This window comes from Rhea pennata, chromosome 4 (genome assembly GCF_028389875.1).
Source record: "Rhea pennata isolate bPtePen1 chromosome 4, bPtePen1.pri, whole genome shotgun sequence".
Taxonomy (NCBI): domain Eukaryota; kingdom Metazoa; phylum Chordata; class Aves; order Rheiformes; family Rheidae; genus Rhea; species Rhea pennata.
This window is the reverse complement of record NC_084666.1, coordinates 59,342,277-59,366,709: the sequence shown is the minus strand read 5'-3', so window position 1 is coordinate 59,366,709 and position 24,433 is coordinate 59,342,277. Positions and strand designations below refer to the sequence as shown.

The window sequence follows — 24,433 nt, the reverse complement described above, 5'->3', positions numbered from 1 at the left end:
CTAATCATCTATGAAAAGATGACAATCAGACTTTTATTTAAAACCATTTCATCCTAAAGACCACATGCTAGTTCCCTTTAAAATAATTGTTTTGGAGAATGGTTTTAAATATTTGCTTTGAATGTGTCAGGTTGTAGGGTATGGGACTACAATTTTTGGAAGTTGAGAAGGGAAGGATTAGGAGTTTATTAACAGATGTGGATCCAGCCTCATTAAAAGAGGTTTAAAATAATATTTCAGTTTATTTCTACAGTAGTTTTCATTCTTCATGTGATTAGAAAAATTAGCATTCTAAGGCAGTCTGAAGGGTGAGGAGGACTGTGTGAACAAAATGGGGGAAGGGAATCGACAAAAAGCCCAGCTTGGTATGTGTAACAGTAAACAACCCGTTCCCACCTCCTTCTCTTTTATACCTGTTTTAGTTTTATGTAATTTCTAAAGGTTTTCCTGCAGCAGATGATGCTCAGCCACTACAGTCTTCCAGAATAAAATCTGAACTTTGCCCGGTAAAGAAAATATTTGAGGTTTTTCAACACTATTAAGGGGTGGCAGATTCCCTGTGAAAATGGAAATTCCATCTCATTTCTACCAATAGCTCCCTGAGGGTGAAGTCTTGACCCCAGTGAAGACAATGGAAATTACACGCTATTGCAATATTACAGTCATCCTTCATCTCATAACCTTCCTTGCAACAACAAAATGCGGATAGCAAATGAGAAACTGAATATTGGAATATTACCATTAGGTAACACCTTTTCTAGACAGTGAGAGAGAGCCTTTGAGAAATGATCCAGAAAGATATACAAAAATGCATAAAGTCAGAAAGGCGGAAAGTGGCAGGAAAAAAAAAAAAAAGCAACATTTAGTATCTCTCCTTGCAGAACCTAGTGCTAGATTCAACCTACTACTGAAGAGAAAAAAAATATTACTTGAAAAGGGCTCTGAGAGGGAGAGTAGTCTCTATTCACTGCAGGAAAACATAATACAGGGAACATAAGCAATCAGAGCTGGCTTCTCACTGTTTCAAAGCTGAACTGGCACCAACTAGCAGAGTTCATTTTTGATCAAGAGAAGAACAAACAAACAAAACAAAACCAAAGCCTAAGAGTAGCATTTCAGGACCAGATTGTAAGTAAAAGTGCACTATACCTACTAATAAAAAGTAAGAACTCAGAGAAATATCTAGCAAAAGATACACTAAAAACACTAAACAGAAACATGTCTACATAAGAGGACATGAGAAGAAGGAAGTATTTAATTCACAGCGAGTTGTGGATTAGCAAAGCAGCCAATCTCTTTACATCTCCCTCCATCTAGTCATTTTCCTTTTGGAGCAAGAAACTGTTTTAAAAGAATGAATCAAAAGGCTTTATAGCTATTTATAGATTTGGGGGAGTCAATTATGGTGTACAGCAGTTTGAGTTCCCTCTAGTGATAAGTTTTTGTTTCTGTGATAATAACTCATTCTTGTGTTAAATCTTTCATCTCTATGTTTTTCCACAAACACACAACATCTCTAGAAAAAGAGAAATGTTTTGAATAAAGTGATAGCAGGAGGAGCCCTCAGCCTTCAAGCTGGAGAGCACACCAAGCTCTATATCATTAGGAGGACAAAATTTAGCAAGAAGTTAGAGAACTAATCAACAGAACCCAGAAATCTTGGCCCAGATTCTGGTCCAAACACAGACTCTGAGATTTCCCAATTTTTTTTTTACACCAAAACATATTGCCAAAACCTTCTCCTTCCCCTTTGCTTCTCCCCTCATCAGCCTGCCTCCTCATCCATCTTCTTCTTTCCCATCACTCACTGCTTCTGACTCCACAGTGCTTTGTGCTGCTGCACTCTCTCCCCTGCCTCCTTCTTGCAAGGCTGCTGGCACTGACAGAGACCACTGAATCAAGCAGACTCCTCTGGCTCCATCCCAAGCTCATCCTACTCAGAAGTGAGGTTGGTACAGCAGAGCTTAATTTCTTGAGCTCTGAGCCCCTTCTCCTCTGTATTGTACAAGTACACAACCGTTAAATCTGCAAGACATGCTTTCCTCAACTATCAGTTTCAGTCATTTGTATTTAAAGAATTGCTGGGAGAATGAGTCTCCTCCACGGACAGAGCCATTTCCATTGACTTGTGCAATATTGAATTAATATAGTTGAATTGTGGAAGGGTCAGGATCACAGCCATTTTCTTCTAACTGCTTCTGCTTTGTGATAAGAAAACCTTTGGGAATGGTTGCTGTGATACGTGCCTGGTGCAATACTGCAGCAAAACTAGACTTGCTCTATGTTAAGACTGAAATTTCAGTTTTGCCTTGGCCTATCCTGATTTTAAATATCTTAAATCCACTTATGATTGTCATAAACTCATCGGAGCCATTGTCAGAAACTTATGCCTGACATCATTACCTCTTCCTCCTTTACTTACGTTCTTAAGTGATCTCTTGGAGCGTTTAATGCTTAGGAAGTACTGTGGCGCTCTGAATATATCAGCAACTGCCAATGAAGACAGAGTGAGACACCAGGAGAAGAAAGAGTTGTTATCTCTGTAGGCAGAGAACGAAGTGCAGAGTCCTTCTAAGAAGTACTAGCCAGCGGGTACTACAAAACCAGATTTTTAAAAACAAACCACACAACCAGGTCTGAATGCCAACATCTCAGCATAGCAATTTATTGTTCTGTGCAGTGTTCGCATGCAGTCAATATGAGCCAAGGGACTGAATTAAACCTACTGAGTTTTGACAGACTATTACTTCCTTTTTAATGCTTGTAGTTAAAAGGGGACCTATCAACCTAGTAAAGATTTTGAATCTATAAAATTTGGACCGTATTTTATATTTCATCATCTTTCTTTAAAATGATCCCTCCTTATCTAACCAGAAGCTGTAGTTTTTATTATTTTTTCATTATTTTGTACTTAAAATAAATTGGAGATAGCACAGAGCATTGAAAGAGCAACGGCCTTTAGAAGCAGCCTCCAAAATCAGAGGCTGTGAAATACTTTCCAAACATCTGCATGAACAGTGCTACATCAACCTTCCAGCTGACCAGTTAAAAAGAGCTTCTTTTAATCTAAACCATGCTTCTTGGGATTTCGTAATGTAATTAATTAATTCTTCATCTTATTTTTATACTTTGCCAGTGAGAAACTGCCTAGTGGTAGGTACCTCTCAGTCATTTCCACTAACTGTTTCTTTTAGTTTTGGCATGATGCTACATGTTTTCATTACATGGGGATCTCCTCAAACAAAGGAAAATTGTTCAACTGTCAGAACAGCTCTCATGTATTACTCTTGGCCTTACACCCCGTAGACCTGGCATACAGGGAATTTTGAAAGCCTCTGATCTTTTATAACCATTTCCAGTCTTATACACACATTTTAAAGTTCCTCGTCTGCAGTTACTGGGAATATGATTATTAAAGCTGAGGTAATTTGGATATTTTCATTCTGTAAAGATACAGGGAGTGATCCTTAACAGTATAAATCATTTCCAATGCTTCATTTTGCTCTGTGCTACACTCCTTATTGTTTTACTAAGAGTATGTTTTTTTTTTTCCTGGTAGGCATATATAGTATTTTATAGCTGATATAAAGATGCTTAGATTTAGGAATAGGATAATCCAGTTTATTTTATTCTCAACACCTTTAGTTTTTAAATCAAATTCACTGCTTTATTTTGTTTTATTCTGTGATTTTCTAAAAATGTTTCCTTATTAACAGATCAAGATTATATCATTCATAATGCTACAGAAATCTTCTTTTATCTCTTACTGTCTTTGATTTAGCAGATTTGCATGCTCATATATATGTAAAAATGTTCAAAACGATTTCAACAAAAAAGAGCAAGATATTACATTTTTCTATATTCCTGGTGGAAAAAGATACACCAGGTGGGATAATATTGGTGGATTTCGTGGTGTTTTGATAGAAGGGCAGGGTTAAGGTTACTCACGTATTGGTCAGAAAGTGTACCTACAGGAATGAACACCAAGAATGAGTTTACAGTTGTGAGCTCACCATAAGTCTTTCAGCACCATAAAATAGAGACATAAAATACAAAAGAAATCTTTATTTTTCGCTCAGGCTTTGCTGTATCAGCCTAATGATGATGCATTAGCACTTTAATTGTTAACCATCTTGTAGTTTGGCATGAGTATGATTTCTCTGCACTATTCTGTTCATCCCTGGTCCAGGGAAGACAACCAAACTGAAGGTATGTTGACCTTTCAAGACCTAAATAGAAATGAAACTCCCATGACACAAAATCCTTGAAGTGTATTTATATAGTGATTCCCTTGGCCAACTCAATGGACCAAACAAAGGATTTCCAAAGCTGAAAGCATGAACCTTGACAACTTGGGCTACAGTTTAAATTAAATGAAAATGCTAAGCTTGCTGGATAACATTAAGAGACAGAAATTTCATGTTATTTGTGGGATCATAACTCAGCCATTTGTTTGAGCGATCAATCACACATGACTCCTTTAGGAAGGAAGAATAAGTTTTCTGGAAGAACTGTCTGTGATGACAGGTTATTCAGATTTTTTTTCTAAATGTAAACAAACCAAAACCATATTATCTTTAATCCTCGCCTTTTAAACAACTTGCATCCTATATTTCTCAGTCTCCTCACTCCTGTCTTTTACTTGTATGAACACTTTAATTTAAAAGGAGGAATTATTTTGTAACTCTCTCTCAAACTTCTGACCATTCTTCCCTTCTCAGTTTTACAGCTCTTAGACAAGTCAGAGCAGAATATCTGTGTTCCTTTGTTATAAATACAGTAGATTTATTGATTGTGGCTGCCACTATTTCCAAAACCATTTCTTAGCATCCTTTTCATCTTGTCTAGGAGATTAGTAACTGTTTCTTAGAAGAGTTATTTTTGTCCCGTTTTTCAATTCCTTTCCATTTTTCTTGGCCATTTATCTTACTGTAGAAGTTTCATCTGCTTTTCCCAGCTCACATCAAAGTTATTCCTTGTGTACATACTAAGTGTTGGTTTCCTACCCTGGTATGTCTTTTGGTTGATCCTGTTACCTGTTCCATATCCTAATCTTTTGGAATTTTGCAGTGTCACAATATAACCAACTTTCAGTTAGCCTCATCACATCGTATGTCATCCTGAATTCATGACATTAAATCTGTCACCTTCCTTAGTGAAGCTCTGCATGAGATCTGAGTGCAGTTTCCTTAATTTTTTCTCTTCACCACAATAAGAGTTCGTACCTCCATTCATTGTGTGTTTTCATTAGATGGTTATTGCTTCTCTACATATGGAAATACTGTTGTATTTCAGTGAGAGTAAATTGGTGTTATTCTTGGAAAGTAAAGGACCCCTCCAACCTAATAGTATCACAAGAGTATATGGTTGGGTTGAATTGGGGCATGTCAGAAACAAGTTTCTCCCAAGATAGCAGGGAAAAAGTGAGACATCAGATATCAGAGAAAGATAGCAGGGAAAAGTCCTCATAGATTCTTGCCTTAACTTAGGGTTTCTTTTCCTAATTTCAGAGAAATTCTAAATTTAGCTCAGCTAGCCTTTCAGAGACATTACAGATATCTTCATGAATATTAAGACATTTTTCCTTAATGAAGTTTGTGGATAAGATTGCCAGTGCTGGTCTTAAGAACAAGCATAAAGAGGCCATTGCCTAGAGAAGCTCTGCAATTCGTTAGCTTGTTTTATCTTTCTTCCAAAGAGGAAAATATATATCTGACTGATATGGTCATCCAACACTCTCCGAAAAGAAACATTCTTCAGCCAGACCATTCCTTTCTCTAACAACAAAGCCCGCCAAAGAACTCATGCATTAATGTTTTTGATTCTTAAAGAAGAAAGCCTATAATCTAACTAAGAAATGGTTTAGATTTAGAAAGTGTGATAGAACAAAAGTAAATTCTGAAAGAGAGCTTCCATGGTATGCATATGTCAATGTCAGCACTCACTATTAAATATTTGTCTCTCAGAAGGGCTGTTTTTGGAGGCAGATATCAGAGTACTAAAAAAAAAAAGATAGTGTACAGAAGCAGAACAGAACTGTAGTAAGGTTTTAACTGAATGTAACCTGGAAGAACGTAGTCCTTAATGAACAGAAAGGAAAGTGATGTGGGGGTGTGGAGAAGGTCCCTTGTTCAGCAGAACCCCAACCTTCGCTGTAAATGTCACAGGCAGAAAGTCTGTGCGTTTGGCTCCAAGAGGTACTTCTTGTGAGTGAGCACATTAGTGCTACACAGTGACAAGTTCAGTATGGAGATTATCACACCACTTAACCCTATGGTCAGGTCAGGCCCTCCCTGATCCATTAACTGTCATTTTATTTCCTCTTGTTTTGAAAAGCCCTTGAGATGGTCTGAAAATAAAGAGTCTGTTTTACTTCAAATCATTTAGCACAAGACTAGCTTCAAGCTTACAACCTTCAGCCAAGTAGGGCGGTGCACAAGTACTGTGACTCAGTGTGATAGGGAATGAGCCAGCCATGTGCAACCCTTGCATGTGCAATGTCATTTCCTAGTCTGAGGACTTCAGTCACATAGCTTGCTGGTGGGGTCAACAATGCCAGCTCCTAGAGGTCTCACAAAATAACCAGTGAGCTTAATTCTGTTTCATTTTTAACATTTCTTGAAACATGGTTTAGGAAACGTTTAACATTCCTATACATGGTTTAGGAAAAGAAAAAAAGGAAAGTATTCACTCACCTAAAGAAGAGAAAGGTGACTGGTGTTGGTTTGATCAACAGGGCAAAGGAGACACAAGCAGCACACGCTGTACTCCAGTTATACTCAGCTGGAGGATTGTCCTCTGAAGGCTGGCATAGATTAGAGTGAGTCTCCCAATGGTCTCCTGCTTTACTGTGGGATCCTCACAGACAACTTGAAGCTTGGTCTTAGACAAATAACCTTAATCATGTTCCCCAATTAATAAAATGGAGCTAGTGATACTTACTTAATCTAGAGAAATAAACTGCCAGGACCAATGAAGCACTTAGATTGACAACAGTATATCATGTGCAACACATTATCAGGATGACTTACCTTATTAACGTAATCAGTCAGAATTAAGTGAACAGAATGTAAGAAGAAGAATGTAATCATCAGAAATAAGTGAATTCATAAAAGCTTTTGTTAAATAAAGTGTTGGTTTCTTTGCTATGATTATTTAAGACAGAACCTTAGTCAATAGAGGTGGTCTTTAATATATGTCTCCTGCTATCCTTAAGCCATAATTCTTGAGGCCACCTCCTTCCTTATACCTCTTCCTCTGAGCTGGAATGTTGCAGCAGAGCATAGGTCAGCACTACACGCTCCATTAAAAGAGCTTATATAGCATCCTAAGCCTATAGCTCTGGTGGGAACCTTTGGCACACACAAAAATGCTGTGGAAGACTGTGGGAATGCTGATGACCTGACAATGATTTATAATATTGCATTAGAAAAATAAATACCTGTATGATATGCGCATAAAATAAAGATTTGCCATACTACTCAGTTTTCCAAACCACTAAACCTGCTGGTTGGCCTAGGCCTCTCTTTCCTCCCTATCCTCATAAAAATTTAATGTAGATGGGTACTGAGAAACTGCAGGAAAATCCTTCACTGTTCTAATAGCATCTCTGCCTTATAATAGTTTTGGAGTAGCTTTTTTCTTTTTGTTCCCCAGCAGGAGAGGTTCTTTCCATCCCAACATGGTTTAACCTTCTTGTACAAATGGCAAAGAGAATATTTTACTGGCCTATCTGGGATAAACAAAGGAAAAAAATATCAAAAAGCTGTGTATGAACAAGACAGACTTAAATCACTCTTGCAATTGCAGGCATAGTTTTGGCTGCTATGCAAAGAGCCCTGACACTATTCTCAGCACAAGTATTACTTTGCTCAGGGGGATGAGGATAACTAACTGCCATATATATCAGAACTGGACAGTTTTGTGTAATTTGGCCTCTCTTTTCCTGTGTAGTCATCAACACATCAGGGACAAAAAAACGCCCAAATGAAAGTAGGCCTGGGAGACAGAGAGATTTGGAACTGACTGAAGACTGGAGTTATGGGGCAATATACTCACACTTTGGAGACCAGTTCTTAGCTTGTGCTGTGTCCTTTTGAACCACTCTGTGAGCATAAAGTGGATAGAGATCCAGCCTCAAGATCCAGTTGGACATGCCGTACTGACGCATCTCCTCTCATACTAGAGACTCCCAGCACGGCACAGACCTGGCATAGGTGACTGCACACCATTCATCTGCATCATCCCTAACATAACAGGTTTAGAATTAGATAAAATTCTGGACTTCCTTAGGTTACCCACCATCCACAGAAAGTCTGTATTTCACGCTTTGCCAGCACATCCTGCAGCTGGCAGCAGTTAAAGCTATCTATTGGCTGCTCTGGTGTGGAGCAAAGCTGAACTAATCTCTAACTGTGCCAGAGATTGTAACAGTTCCAAGGACAACAGCTGTGAATATGAAGTGCTAGAAAATATCATGTGTTCATCTGTGCTCACAGGCAATGGCCTAACTCTACATGAAGATGGGCATGGCATATGAAATACACTTGTTTTATTTCTTGGGTAGTACAAAGACAATCTGGGTTCTCTAGAAGAAAATGATTAAGTAGCTTGTCATATGAAGGTGATGGTTTACAAAGATGTACTCCTAAAGCCCTGATTTGTCCCTTTGACCCTAATACGTCCTATTTTGAAACTTAAAGATGATCAGTCTACATCTCACTGACTTCAAAAGGCCTACTCTAAAGCGTCAAGTTGTGCATCTGAGTAGTTTACTTGCAGAACAATGGTCTTGCCTAGCCAGATGTTTGAAATCAGATAATCTATCATCAGAGAGATAAGAGATAATGAAGATTGATAGGGTAAGTTAGTTCTGTGAGGAACATTTTTTTTCTTTTCTAAAGGGGAAATCTGGTGTATCTAGATTTATAGGCTATTAATATGGTATGTGGATTTACTAAATTTTTTTCTGTGAGCACACTTGTTCCAAAATAGGAACATTATATATTTATCCTGCCATTTATTGTAATGCGCTAGTGAATCTATCAGGGAATTTCATTCTGTGGAATTTGGGATCTTACTCCTCAATCAATAATGTTTGAGAACTGATGGTAATATTTACTGGAAATACCAGAAGCAACTGAAATTATGTTGAAATATAGAATTAGTCACCAGGGAGTGAATACCTGAATACTGACTATATGCCAGTTTAAGTCATCTTATTTTTTTCCAAATATTTATTGGTATGTCTTGTCTGACTGCATATATCGCATTTATTTCAATGGTAACAACTGTCCTGTGTCATGAACATATGTGAAGTTTAAACTCATCCTATATATTGTTGTATGTTTTTTCTAATGTTACTAAGCTCCAAAAAAATCCAAATTAGAAAAGAGAACTTTTTAAACTTGAAAAACTGTAACAAGCCTGTATGAACATTTCAGTACTGACAGGCATTCCATAACGAATAGCATACTGAATAAATTATAAAAAGCCAAATCTTACTAAATGACGTTGAAAAGCATAAAATTCAGTTACTAAAAAATAAGCAATAGGACAAATGCAAGTATCTGATTCAATTATACAGGCCCTGCATCAAGATTAGCTGTGTAGAGATTTATTAGCATGATTTTAATATTATAATCATAACAGGTTTCATTTATTAAGAACTTACAGGCATAAAGAGGACAAAACTTGCTGAAGTCAGCTGTCATAAGAGAATAATTTTTGGTGTATTACTATGACTACAGATCCAAGTAAGTTTTACACTAAATATGAAGTGTGCATTGTGCATTCCTGGCGACAGTAGGTTAAATCTCTAGATAACCACTTCAGACTGGCTGCATACTTCAGTATTTTCCCCCCTTCACAGTTGTTAAAACTTTGTAGAGCCTCAAAACATATCCAGATGGACAGTAACTGTGACTGCCACTTATGAAACCAGTATAATCTAGCACAATACACAAAGTAGGGTAAAAGTGTGGAAGGAAAACAAGTCCTGAATAGAGGACCTCCTTGGAATATTGGATCAGCCATCAGACACACCAATTCTGTTTAGACAGGCCTGTTATACACACCCAAATGTTTTGCAAAACAAAACAAACCCCCAACCTTTCACCACTTTAACTCCTAAACACTCCTGCCCCAGGGTGGTCTTCACCCTGGTTGAGCAGTATTTGTGCCTACATCTTTATTCACAAAATGAAGCGCTGGTTTCCATAGTTTTTTGGCAAAGCTGAGATACATAAACCATTTTCTTCCTCTCAGAGGAATATCGTATCTTGGCAGTTTTATTTGGGTCTGACCTTTTCACATATGCATTAGCAAAATATGAACAAACAGATCACTGTCCCAATGCACTCCCAGTCTATCTCCTGTGGATTCCCCCTCGTACCTCCTTCAGGCCTGTTTGCAGGAAGCCAAGACTATCATATATAACATGAGCAAAGTAGAGGATTTGGTCAGGATAAAAGCATTGGTGTTGGAATTTAAAGTCTTTGTTCACTTGTTGGGCAATGTCTGCTAAGTGCACCAACAGCAATATATAGTGACTTACACAGCTTTTTTTGTTCTGGATGCAGAAACATGCAAATATCACAACAGGCTGATTGGGTAATGGAGCCATTAAATGAGAAAGGAAAACCACTTGGCAACTTTACAGCAACTGAACCTACAGCCTCATTCCCCACTCCTGCTAGAAAGGGTGCTTAGTTCAACTGAACTCAATTCTGACACCCATTTCTATTTACATGTATGTTGGCAGAAAGACGTTTGAGTGCAGCACTCAATTATTTTGTCATTCATCACATTTCGCAAACCCAACTTACGAGTTAGCCATTAAAAAAATTGCTCAGGAAGTTGCAGTTCTAATTCATCTCCTTTTCTGCCTTTCTGCCTTTCCCTTCAATCTGTTGTAGTCTCATTATGTGTTAAAACCCTGGTACGCAGTTAAAACCTAGCAGTTGTTCAAGCTGCATACGTGCTGCTTGTGGAGAGGGTGTATTAAATGGGTTGTGTGAAAGGCCAGCATCTCTTAACACGTGGTAGTACTGTGTTTTAGTTTGCTGTTTTGCAGAAAAGATTGCTTGCCGTATGTTTTAAGAGAGCCTCTCTTCTTTTCCATGAAATTTGATAGGGGTGTTGGGTTATTTATTGAATTATTTATTTATGTAGTACCATGATTAGAGATTGGCACGTCAACTATTTAATTAAGCTGTAAACTGCAAAGTTAAACAAATGCCAAGGCATTCAGATACCTACAAGTAACAAACTCAGTTAAAAGTAAAAATGATTAGCTAAAACCTAAAAAATCTTGTAGTCTTAACCAACTGTAATATATCCATACAACACTATTTTATTGAATAAGGAAGCTAGCATTAAGGCTTTTGTTAAAGTAAAAAAAAAAAAAAAAAAAAAAAAAAAGAGTTCTAATAGATATTTTTGTTTGGGCTTTTTCATGTTGAAAACAAAGCTGTAGCCTTTGTAGCCTTTAGCATTTCAGCTGAGCTCCATTTTGTACTAGAGGTGACTGAGCCACTTGAACAGTTAGTTGCATGTAAATGTGCTGAACAAGAACCAGATCATAAACAAAAGCACACTGGGGCTTCAATGGGCAAAGCACAAGAGCAGAATATTAACCACAAATCCTGCCTAGGTAAAAATTCCGTTTGCTTGGTCATGGCATTTAACAGGGTTTCATGCCTCTCCTTCTGGTATGTCTGGTGCCACAGACTCCCTGGGAATCTTTATTTCATTCAGATGTCTGCTTCTTAATGAGCTGATCTTCAGAGGAACAGCTATTTACTGATTCATTACTGGTTACACCTTTATCACATGATTTTTTCTCACAGTAGTTCATTAACTAGAAAACTCATTGCATCAGGCAACTCAAACCAGAAGCAACGGCAAGAATATTAATGCAGCTAACATTCGGAATATACAATTTCCTCATTTTGCTGCAGAAATTATTTTAAAACTGAACAATCCCACCACCTGGGTTAAGCAAAAACTAATTAGGGATGCTAGGGTGCATTAGAAAATAAATTGGCATTAAGCAATACTGTTTTATAAAAAGCAAGAAAAGTGATTTAATATAGTGATGATATCTGCTTCACACATTTTAATTTCTCAGGCTTGCACCTTTGATTAGAAGAAGTCCACAATGTTTAGCAGACTTTTGTCTGAGCTTAATTGTTAAAATAATACATTCCCTTCATCCATACACTATCAAGCACTTTAAAATAAATCAGAAGTGGATGATGCCCTTCAAGGAGGGAAAGAAGAGACTTTATGACTTCAGTTCTCGTTGTTGTGGTTTATGATGTTTCAAGTCTTAAGTTTGACTTTTGTCTTATCCATAAATGCCTTTTTACGGCCAACTACCATCTTAAATTTACTAACAAAAATTATTAAAAGATTGCCTTATTGCTCACTAGAATTCAGCAATTAATAAATCAACTTCAAAATTTTCAGTTCCCCCCCCAAAATATTTGCACTAAATTTGCTTCCTGAAACAAAAAATAACAGCGATGAAGAACAATTGGAAGTATTTAGCAAAATAAGTATGAAAGTTACATATGAGAGTGGTAACTCTCTTGGGTATCTTAGGGTCAAGATTTTCATTGACCATCATTAATTCTCCATATCAATAGAAAGTAGTATGGAGTTCAGCTGGGAATTAGTACAGTGAGCTGGAACAAATGGTTTTCTAAATTTCATTCAGTCATTAGTGAATTTGAGGAGCCAGATTACAGTATAAGGCCATATTCTTAACTCAGATCATTTTAAATCTAGATGTTCTCTACTGATTTCATTAAAATTGTTTGAATTTAATTTACAGTAATTGGAATTGGAAATGGTCTGTGTAATGAATAGACTATACTATGCATAGCACTGTTAGAAAATAAAGATGAAAAAGCTTGGTTTGACACAGAATGTAGCCACAGACTAGTGAAAATAACACATTTGAATATACAAATGCTGTTCTAAGATTCTGCATCAGTAAGTTGTGAATCTAAAGTCATAATTAATGTCTTCTAAAAAAAAGAGAAAGGATTAACAAAAAGTGGAGTTAGTTTTGTCTCTATCACCAGATTGCAAAAATTAAAGAAGAGAGGAGAGTGAAGTTTTCCTGAACTGCAGCTACTCAGAAACTTTCCTTTCCTATCTCATTCCATTCTCTTCGTTTCTTTTCAGGTCCATTTGTACAAGTAGCAGTCAATCTTGTTACCTTTTTTTTTTTGTTTGTTTTTGTTTTTGCTTTTTGCCATTGTTCTGTGGGCTTCCAGTTTATTTCTACATAACCTGAAAAATTCATATTACTAAAATGCTCTTTATTTCCCAGGAGTTTTGCTTCATTCTCCAAATAGGCACTACTAAGTTGCTATGGTAAAGGGCTTGTCAACATTCCCATTATAAATGTCTAATTTTTCAGGATACTATAACCCAGCCAATTTAATTGTGTGGAGTTGCAACTCATTTTACAAGGTTTCAGGAAGGATGCCAGTTGTTTTACATGCTTATACTGAAATGACTTGGCTTTTTTTCTTTTTTGTCTCAAATGCGATGGAAAAGAAAACCAAATCACAGCAGAGTTAAAATATGCCAGGTTGCTCCTTGTCAGGGTAGCCCTTCATTCCTATCCGTTGTCTTTCTTAGCTCTTGGTTTTCAGACTCCAGTGTCTGTCACTGCTAATGCCTTCCAGAGCAACTCGCTCACCAGTTGTTTTCTTTCTTTTTTTTTTTTTTTTTTTGTAATAGCTCTGTTTTTCTTGCTTTTAATCATCATGTGATTTTGTGCAGAATTAGAGATGATCAAATTTTTAATGACTCATTAGAACATAAAAGTTTTCCAATCAAAATAATTGAGGGACACCCACTGCTTCAGCTGGGTGCTGCAAGCACCCATATGTAGGCCACGTGTGGCCTTTGTTATTACAACTAGATCATTTAGTTATTAAATGGATCCTAGCTCTGGGATGTCTTCTACCAGTGGCTGGAGTAAGTACATAGTAGCCTCCTGTGAGTAATGCTCTTGCCACTATCAGGAGCTGTCTTGTCCTCCTAGTGAAGGCAAGGAAACATAAGAACATGTAAGGCCATCAGAAGTTTTCAGAGCATTTGGATTAGGTTCAGATAATACTCAGGCTTTCTGAGTGTTTACATACCAAAACCTTTGAGCTATTTGAAAATTGTCAATAATAGCTTCTGCATTTATTCAGCCTAAAGGAATTTTAAAAACTCAGACTGGAACAGCAGAGGGTGAAAGAAAGTTCACCCATGAGCAGTCATCCATATTTGCTGAGGCAATGTTACAAAAGCAATGAAGTGAATGCAGAAACTAAAATCAAGACCATTTTGATACTGCTCGAAGCCAAAAGTGAAGCAGGGAAAAAAAGAGCAGGCATTGCTATTATAGCTTACATCATATGTAATTTAAATAAAAGGAAACTGAATCAGTATATAGTGTGTGGGCAAAGCAGATGTTCATATGACAAAGATACAGGGTCAAACATGAAACTTGTCTTCCAAAATGAAATCCAGGAAATTGTCAACAAGTCCCGATTGACATGGACTAAGTAAAAATGTGACTGAGAGAGGCTTGATGGTAATCCATCCATTGAAGTCCCTTAGTCTGGTGTAAATTCAGAACTACTCTACTGGATTTGTTGGGATTGCTTTGTATTGCCATTAATAGAACTGGAGCAGAGTATAACCCTGTACCACAATGCATTTATCCCCAAGGTGAACATATGCATCTGTTTTTATATTCAAGCATTTTCATATACAGTTCAATATATTTTTGCTAGTAGCCTTAGGGAGATGTAAGCAAGATGAGCCTTTTTACCTACAAGACCATAAAAAGAGAAGAACTAACAAGGGGCTATGAGGTGTTACAGAAAAGGTGATGAAGTGTCTTTACTGGAACTCTGCAAAGTCCTTTACACACCAAGTGTAACAGGAGGAATTGCTGTTTCACCAATTTCTTGAGAAAGGTGGAAAAGTAAAGCTTTTCCCAACCATGGTTCATCAGCCTGTGCATGTATGCACAGCAAATCAAGAGGCACAATCTGTGACACGTTAAATATTGTGCACTCTGCCAATGTTCCAAATCCCCTGCTGAAAAAGGATGAAAATCCACTGCTAGCAAAACTGAGGCTGTCACAGATTTAAGCCATTACACTCAGTCATACTGATATTCTATTAATGGTAGATCAGTCTTAATAAATACAAGCTCCTCCAGTAGTTTCAGTTACAGTCTATGTGATACAACACCATCAACTGCTATATAGTGTGTATATTGCAATTTCTCACCAGTGGGAGGGCAAGGACAAATTCTTCACAGCCACTTTCTATAAATGATGGATGTATTGGCCTCTTTTCTTGCCAGTTAGATCCTAGAAACTTGGCTTTCAGACTCTTGAAGTTTGGCTTGGCCAAATCATTTAACACTGAAAACTCACTAAGCAGCACTGTGCCAATTTGCTATTTAACGATTATCCAAATTACCCCACAAGGCTGTTGTATTCAGCTCACATTGAGGAACTCCCTTCTGGGAAGAAAGAACCAGCATCACCAGTCACTGCTCCTTTTATAGGACTGACAAGACAAGACAGATAAATATGATTCTTCCTGTATTTCTCTTTTTAAAATTAGTCAGATTCTTTTCTTCTGCAGTAGAGTATATTTTGATATTTTTGGAGGTCAGAGAATACTGAGTTTGCCTTTTTCAAATCAGTAATTTGAAAAAAAATACTAGAAGAATGAATAAATACTTGAGAAGACAAATTTAATGTGTATTTTTAAGTTAGAGTTTCTGTGTGGGTTTTTTAAGTTATAAGTCTGTTTAAAGGAACATGTGTTAAACCCTCCCCACTTTAACAATTAGAGGTATATTTTCTAAAGTTGAGATCTGCAATTCAAAGACCAATTTTGTAGTCTCCAACTATAGCTTCAAAGTCAAAATTGGAGAGATTCTTCCACTGAAAGGCTAGAGTATTCAAAATGTCTGTGAATGTGTCTGACCAGAGTGTTCCCAGATCCTTCCCCAAGAAAAGACTTCTGAAGAATTTTACCCAGGAGAAAGTTTCAATATGTGTGCGCATTTTCCACAGATCATCTCAAAGTCATAAAAGTACAAATGCTCTTTGCAGGCTGAAACATTAGCTGTTACAAAGAAAAATGATTCTAAGAGTGCAATGTAGGGAATGAGATTTTTAATATGGAGCCTGTATTCCTGAGGATGACATGCTTCAATTGGCAATAAATACTGTACCATCCGCTATGTCAAATACTACATGGCATGACAAAACTTCCAATTTTCAGTACCATATTTCCCAAATTGCCACCACGATGTTGCAGTTGCTCAGAACTTTGTTTGGAAGGTACCAAAATACAGCAGTGAGTCTCCAGAGATTTTTTATATAGATAAAACTTTGTTATATCAACCTGAATAGTTAAAATCTCACTGCATTCCTCTGTTCTCTGGCAGAGGTGGTTGGGCCTCATGCAACATTTCCTAGCTTAGGAATGGAATTATTTGGTACTATCGCAGTGCAAATAATGAATACTAATCTTCAGTTTATTTGTTAAAGATTGAGAGAAGATGGCAATGTGAGCATTTCACTTAGTATTTTGGAATTCCAAAGATGTAATCATTGAGAAAAATCCTATCATTCAAAGGCAGAACTTTTTTCAAGGAAAATCTGACCACAAATAAATAGTTCATTAGACTTCTAAAGGGATACTTACAGTAACAGGACCATTAGGAACAGGACTAACTAAATTACATTAACAAGGTAGGTAAATATGGCTAGAACTCCTCTTCCTCTTCTCTCAGACATCTTTACTTCTCTGAGTACAAGATATGCTACTAGTTTTCTAATCAAAAGTAAACCCCTACTGTGATCAGGGCTTCACCTCATCTGAATTTTTGTCCCAACCCACATGAATGAACAGCAAGGATAAAAACTTTGCACTACTTCCAACATTTTTTATATACTGTATTAGCTAGCATTTATAGAATCCTTAATTTATGATACACAAACACACTTATATGTTTTCCGTAAAGTGTGAGAGGAAAATTATATTCAATAGCCTGACGCATGTTGAATATGTATCACGTAACTGTGAAATACAGTGGCTGTAGTTCTGTTGAGAGAGAGGCTTTGATAGTATACAAACCTAAAGCAAGGTTTCCAAGGCATTTTCCAGGATGGTATTACAATATTTGCACTAGTTCTGTTACTAAAAGCAGTTCAGTTGTGCTACCATGACGAGCAGGTTGAACTCATTGCCCTGACAGCCTCCAGGCTGCATCTGCATGGCACTGCACAGATCTACGCTTACCACTCAGTAGGTCTAGGGCTTCCCTACCCAGGGAATTTATTTTACGTACGAGAAAAGTGAAGTGAAACTTCAATGGTTGTGCCTAACCAACACCTGGAACTTTCTTAGGTGGCACAACAGCAGGCTGTGTCCAGTGTAGCTTAAAATAAAATAAAGACACTGTGGAAAAGAACATGCGCAGAGTAACAGTGCCAACACGGGGAGGTAGTGCAAAGTAACTATTGCAACTATTTTTCTGTAGACAAGCAGTTAGAGGCAATAACAAATTAGAGTCTGAGTTATCACTGTCACAAGGCCCATGCTTAAAATGAAATATGAATTATGACCACAACTTTTTTCACTTTTGTCAGACAGACACCATCTCAGTACCTCACAGCATTTGGCCAAACTGAACATTCACTAATTGCAACACCCAGACAGGCAGACAAATCACAGAAAAATACTGTTATTCTATCGCTCAGATGCTTTCTGCTTGAAGGGATAGTAACACATCTGAGAGCACAATATTGTATTATGGTGTTTGAAATAACCATTGTATTTCCCAAAGATAATGCAACAGTTATTTTTTCTGCTTTAGTTATAATGCTTTTCCTTAGCATCAGTTGCTATTAAATAAGTCGCTATCATTTTTAAGGGCCTAACTTGCAACAAGACAGTAGTAACAATTACAATTGTTTTAAAGTAAGATGCCATCTTCCTTTCTAGCAGACAGCAATAGGTTTTTAGTGTGTAACATTTGTTTAATAAAACACACAGATGCTTCCTTGACAATTGCAAAGGAAGAAAAGAGCAAAAAACAAAATCAAAAAGCAGGCAGAAAATACAAAGAGCAAATGAATGATTCAACTTCCATCACAACTATTCATGTTGTGTCCCAGGCAGAATGTGTACATTTTAATTGGATCAGATACCTGGTGGTAAATTTATGCAAAGCAGGGATATTTTATGATTTGACTGCCTGTTTTGTTGAAGTGTTGCCTTGATTTTTCACAAATGAAGAAATACAAGGAAACTGTGTGCTGTCAGTGGGCCCAAACTCCATGAAGGTCGCAGCATTCTAGCATTTCTGTTCTCGCAAGACAATGTGACTAAGCAGGACACATTTTTCTTCTGATTACACATGGCTGCTGTATCTCTAAGATCCATCTATCCTTTTTAGTTAATAGAGTTTGCGAATTGCAGCAGACAACATTTTTTTTCTCTCTGGAGCAAGGGATAATGTGTTAAAACCTTTCACCGATTGACTTCTTCATGCCAACCTGTAAAATTATTATACTGTTCTCTTGACTTCTGGAGTTAAAAAAAAAAAAAAAAAACAAGAAATATTTCTTTACATTAAAACTCTTTAATATCAAGGTATTAGCTACACTACAGAAAGAGAGAGGGGACATGGATACACTGCAGGAAGCACAACATCCTTGCAGCTGAGAGTCTTAAGCCCTTTTAAATGTAACAGGCAAATTTTGTAATAGCCTCCTGGGATGCATTTTATTTATTTCTACAACTATTAAACAATGTGGGGCTGAGAGAACCACTTACCTCAGATCACACAGTCAGTTGCAGAGCTCTACTGAGAGCGCTGGTCTCCCAGCCTCCTTAGCCTCTCACTGCTGGCTAATCAAACGTGCATTCTGAACCACTACAGAAAAGACTGGAGCAGTATCAACATGCAAACATCAAATGTGGCTAGCCAAGGAAAAACAAAAATCATATCTGATGAACCTTCCAAGATATAAAGTGGGGCTTTAGCTCATTGCATCAGTCGCATTCCAGAGATACGAGGTGTGCTATGAAGTGGCAGTAGTCTAACCTGAAGGTATGGGAAAGCCAACATCTACACAAGAGCCAGGACGGCACCTATGGCCAGTACTTTTTCCATGTCTCTCTTTTGAGCCCTTGAGCCTATCTAGTGAAGGCAGATAGGCACTTTTTTTCTGTAACAGACTTCAAGACAAAAGGGTCTAGCAAAAGTGCCTAATGGCTGAGGCCATAAAGCAAGAGCCAGTTATTGGTGAGTACCCTGATCTAAGGGGTTGTACAGAATACAGGGGTCACCACATATTTTGTGTTAAGAAGAAAAAATGGTATTATTACCAAGCATGCTTGAAGCAATCCTGCTTACTTACAAAAAGTGTTCTAAGTCATGTTGCCCAGTCCCCGGAGGACTCAAACCACAGGAGCTGGTTTCTTTCTCAGAGCCCCAGGTCTCCTCCACTCAGGACTCAGTCCACTAACTCTTCCTGTGTCTGTGTCACACAGCTCCTCTTTCCAGTCTTGAGTCTGGTTTGACCATTTCCTCATTCTTACCTGTTCTGCTGTCATTGCTTCTTTTATGCAGGCACAAAAATTTCCACTGAACAACAAAAAAGGTCAGGGATGCCACTGTGTCTCCTCTGTGCATTTGTTTTGGATAGTAAAAGCTACCTGTACTTGGAGTGAGGTATCAGAAATGAAGGCATGTGGATGTTTTACCAAGCAGATTCAGTGAATTTTCACTCATGACAACAGCTTCAATTTGAACCACATTCTATACAATCCAGTATTTTCTAATTCTAATGAGACCAAGAAATACTGCAGTTAAAATACTGTTTCCTAAATTTATGTGCTCTGAAAAGATCTTCAAGTTTAATTTGTGTTAGAATGTATTGCCAGCACATTATAATTTATAATTAAAAGCTACATCCCTTCATAATGTCTGCAGCTCTTTTGGAGGGCTGTCATCCGGAAACAAGACAACATGAGCTAATCTCCACAGAGAATGGGACATCACATCCTGACCTTGGTACACAGGTAAGTTTTTTTCAGTCATCTCATAACAATTCACTGGCACAAAAACAATCAGCAAGCATCTTTTTATAATGTATGACAGAGTAGAGAGGGAGTGGTGCTCAATTCACAGAGCAGCAGTGCATTCTTAGATCAGTCTATAACTTGTGATAGTGTCATGCTCAAAGTCTCTTCTGGAAAAGGGTATCCCCAGACAGCTACAGATCTGAAGATACTTCCTCATTATCCACCAGAAACTGAACAAACTCTTTGGGAAAAATACAAAATATATCACAGAAATGTGTCTAGTTCTTATTTTATAACAAGACTAGTTATATTCTTTTCTTTCTCCGGCAAGTTAGAGAAATGCTTTTCTTTTGTGTTTCATTTCCTAGCTGTACATATAAGAGTTGAATACTATGGATAATGGTCAAAGCAAAAGGGGATGTAATAATGACCTCCTAACTCACAGGATTGTGGTGAAAAGGTATGTATGTGCACTGAAGCCTGAAGAAACTTTAAGGTATTATTTGCTTAGGATGAGACAGAAAAACATCAGCCAGATTCACTGGTATCCTCTGATGCCTTTATGTTAGTTTAAACTGCAAAACTCCTATTAGCTTAATCAGGGCTAGAATTTCAAACTATGCAGAGCACACTACCTGGGAAATATGCACAGAATTTTATGCAGAACAATTGCATGTTTACTGTGCCTTCCAATATCCAATTAACTTTCTACATTGTAAATGTCTGAGCAAAAGCCTGCATCACGGCTTTCAATTGCCATGCACTATCGTTGCACTGTTACAGCTAGTCCACGCTGCCTCCTCAGCCATTTCTTTCCCAAGGCTTTGCCTAATGCAGTTGTAACTCTTCAAACCCTGTGGTTCCATCCCTCACTTATCTTGGGAGGTTGTTCCACAGTTCAGTAGATGTTACTATGGCATTTTCACCTCTGACATTCATCATCTCTTAATTTAATTCTAATCTCTGTAAATCATTTCTTTCCTCCTTGGGTATTAAGGGAGGTCTTTTTTTTTTATTATTATTATTCCAGATAAAATCAAACTATTAGCAACTAGAAAATTTTTTATTACTTTGTTGGAGAGACCTAGTCTTGAACAGGTATAGGTAATTATGGATTGTACTTAGGGGTCCGCTAAAACTTTCTGCTTGATTAAGTAAACCTGTAGGGATCATAATTGCCATTATACGTGACAGTAGCATGAGCAGTGTAGGGGCACAGCCCCTCCAGCAGCTCACAAGGTACTGATGAACTCTGAAAAGAGTTCTGTGCAATCCCCCAGGCTGGGAGAGTGAAAACTCTTTTTTTTAACTATTTAAAACACCAGACACCAAAGCAGATGCATGAAATACTCTGCTGGAAGGATCACAGCTAGATGTTCTTCTTCCCAATTTAATATACCCCAGCACAGCACACAAAAAGAGGGCAAATGTGACTATTCAAAATTAAATTCATTTTAAAAAGGAATAAGTGAGTTCTATTCTGATCTCTTTTTTTATTTATTAAATTAAGAGCTATTTGACTAATTCCATGGAGTTAGGTGGGTCTGAGCACCAGCAAAAGTGAAAAACAACCTGGTCCAAAGCAATGTATGCTTCCAGGTTTGCATTTACTTATTTAATTACTTTTTCCATCACTTAAAAATCAATCACAAATAGGACTAAAAGAAGACTCCAGTAGCCCTTCTCAGCTGTCTTGGGCTGTAACCCCTAAAGCTTGCCTCCCATAATACAGTGTTTTAGCTTTAGGCACTTTAAAGTTAATAGACTCATTTGAGCAAAGGGCTTATTTGAAATCTACACTGGAAAAAAGTGAGGGCAAGTGTACTAGTGCCAAGCTATAAACACATTTATACAGTGTAGTAAAGCAATACTGCTGCCTTTTCTCAGCGAAACCCAGCCAATTAAGCTGAATGTACAGGACATGATGATGGAACTTGTTCAGCTCATTATGGAACCAGTAGCGAAGACTGCAATCATATTACTCTGCTGTGCGTCATTTTGACATTTTCCAGTTTGGCCAGATTTTAGCCAATTTGTTTTAAGCTTGTCATCTGTTGACCACCAAAAGAAAACAGGGCTTTTTGAGGGGAAATTATTTGAAAAAAAAATATGAAAGCCAAAGAGAAGACTCAAGAAGGAGGATAGTTTACTGGTTTGCTGTTTTAAAAAAATATATAATTTTTTTTTAATGGAAAAGCCATTCAAATACAGACTGAGCTAGGGAAACGGAAGTTGTTTCCTATAGTCAGTATGCAGTATCTGCTTAAACTTAAGCCTGCGAATAGCCCCATTCATTGAAAAGTTTGTGGGTTGGCTTGATTTTTTTTGGATGGAGGTTAAGTTTATTAATCTTATGAACCCAAATTTATCGTGATGACCATGGAAGATAGGGAAAAAGGGAATAAGACAAATAGACAATGAAAATGGAAAGACAGTACAAGCATTAGAAAGTCTACCCACATCACTGTTTGTATTACCCAAAGGCCCATGGACTCTTGTAGACAAACACCGGCGTACGGCCATCATTTTCAGACTGAAGTGTCAAGCTGAAGTTGGTACTTCCCCTCAAAACTCGAACGCGTTTAAGAACGACGCTCTGGATTGAGAGGCCAACCTATCTGCTGCTAGGTTTGAAAAAATCTGTCCAGCACCTCGTCATACCTCCTTTAGAGTTAGGACTGCAGAAGGAAAGAAACAAATGATCATTTTCCTTTTTACGATGTGCAACAAAAACCTTAAAGGTTAAAAGATTTTTGTTTCTTTAAAGAACAATGCGCATAAAGGGGAGGAATCTCCGGCTCCGCTGCCCAGAATGAGCTGAGGAACTAGTTTAGTTCAGACAATGAAGGATGAGGTGGGTCCCAGTCAAGTTGGCTGCCTGGGTCGAGCGACTTGGGAAGCCCAAGACAGAGGTGGGAAATGAAGTCAGTTCCCCCGAGTCTTGGGGGCACAAGAGCCCTCAATGCCTGAAGCACACGGACAAGACTGCAAACCCACCAACCCTGCGTTCGGTTCCCGGCTGTCAGCTGGGCAGACCGCTGCAAAGTGATCCGTGATTCTTTCTTAGCATCCAGCAAACAATGTCGGTGTTTAGGTTGTTTTGTATGACTGCAAGTTTTGTGTGTCACTACGTGTGGTTTCAGGGTTCCTGTGTGTCTTGTGTTTGGGTTTCCCTTGTGTGGATGGGGCATGAAGATGGGCAAATGGGAAGAGGCAGAAATGGTGGTGCATATCTGCATCTCCTACTGATACAGAGCCTACACCTGGCAATGACAAATATTCTTTAATCCTGCAATCCCATAATGCCTCTGCAGCCACTGGGCTTCCTCTCATAAAGCCCCACATAAACCGAGGGCATATAATCTGACCCAAGCTATCACCCGTGTGTCTTTGGACAAGGAAAATGTTCAGTTTTTGTTATTAAGGCTTTTCATTCAGTCAAGCGCCTTAATTACAGGCCTTTTCTGACTCATTTAAGTGTTATGGAAAATATAAAGCAAAAAGTTATGAAAAAGGAGCCCTCACTGGAGATGATGTTATGGAGAGAGTTGGTTAGGTTTTGGTGCTTTGAGTCCCTGAAAATCATTCATATTCTGTGTTTATATAAAACCTGTCATTGACTATTAAATGCTAAGCTCATATTGCCTGAAAAGGTGCACCATTCATAGAAAGCTGTGTATAGTTTGAGACTGGCAAAGTTTACATCTGGCAAAGCTACATTATAAAAACTCTTTAAAACACATTAAATGTGCCCCAAAATCAATTTGTCTTTTTACGAGAAAAAAGGAAGAAAAAAAAGCCCTGTGCCCTTTTAAAAAGGGAGAATTCAGACGTTTAGAGAACTAAAAGGGGGACTTAAGAATTGCTTTTAAGAGTTTTAGTTTTTTGATCCAACAAAACTCAAGCACACTTTTGTTGCAGATCAAACCCCTAATGTAAGATGGGCTTGCGTCTATTTTACCTGTGTAACTCTACCATTACCTGCATAAAGCAGAAGGAAGAGATTTTCAAAGATATTTAAGTGCTGAAAAGCAACTGCCATGATGTCAGCGGTGCCTACTCAGGTTGTAACCTATTAGGTACTCAGGCTGCCTCGGTATTTTTGAAAATGCCACTAATCATCCTCCTGCCTCTTTAGGTACCTGAACAATTTGGAGAGAATCTTAAAAGCTGGGCACACACATCATAGTCTAATTTGAATGGATTGGCAATAGATTTCATTTCTAAGAAGGCTGCATTTCAAAGCTGCCAAAAGTTTCACACAGATACCAGATGAGTATATCTCAAAATTTGC

General features: G+C 37.8%; 1 long non-coding RNA gene across 1 annotated transcript in view; it reads left to right on the top strand.

Annotated features, from left to right (window-relative positions):
* LOC134140456 (uncharacterized) overlaps nt 1-20,130 on the top strand; it is a 33,799-nt gene extending 13,669 nt beyond the window's left edge. Inside the window, exon 3 of the long non-coding RNA XR_009958403.1 lies at nt 20,048-20,130. This is a non-coding gene — a long non-coding RNA (uncharacterized LOC134140456). The remainder of the gene's footprint in view (nt 1-20,047) is intronic.
* Nucleotides 20,131-24,433: the final 4,303 nt, after the last annotated feature.